Source organism: Tupaia chinensis, unplaced genomic scaffold (genome assembly GCF_000334495.1).
Source record: "Tupaia chinensis unplaced genomic scaffold, TupChi_1.0 Scaffold143659_1, whole genome shotgun sequence".
Taxonomy (NCBI): Eukaryota; Metazoa; Chordata; class Mammalia; order Scandentia; family Tupaiidae; genus Tupaia; species Tupaia belangeri.
In genome coordinates this window covers 2,138-2,808 of record NW_006203507.1, presented here as the reverse complement: position 1 = coordinate 2,808, position 671 = coordinate 2,138, and positions in this window count along the sequence as shown.

The following is a 671-nucleotide window of genomic DNA, read 5'->3' as shown; positions in this document are numbered from 1 at the left end:
ACAAATACCTATGCACCTAACACAGGAGCACCCAAATATGTGAAGGAAAGACTGTTAGATCTAAAAGGGGAGATATACGGCAATACATTAACTGTTGGATACCTCAACACGGCACTATCCCCTCGGGACAGATTATCTTGACAAAAAATAGAAAAAGAGATAAAGGATCTGAATGATACCATAAATGAAATGGACTTAACAGACATCTATAAAATTTTCCATCCAAAAACCACAAGATACACTTTTTTCTCAGCCCCACATGGAACCTTTTCAAAGATTGACCATATTATAGAGTACAAAGCAAGCCTCTACAGATTCAAAGGCATAGAAACTATTCCCAGCATCTTCTCTGACCATGATGGAATTAAACTTGAGTTTAATTTCAAGAGAAATCCTCAAAAATACTCATATACATGGAAACAAAATAACCTACTACTGAATGACTCCACAACTACTGATGAAATAAAGTCCGAAATCAAAAGATTCATGGAAGCTAATGACAATGAGGACACGAGTTTCCATAATCTTTGGGACAATGCAAAAGCAGTCATAAGAGGGAAGTTTATAGCAATTAGTGCTCATAAGAGGAAGACAGAAAGAAGGCAAATGGATCACTTAACATCATGCCTCAGAGAATTGGAGAAGCAACAGCAAAATAATCCAAAAAACTC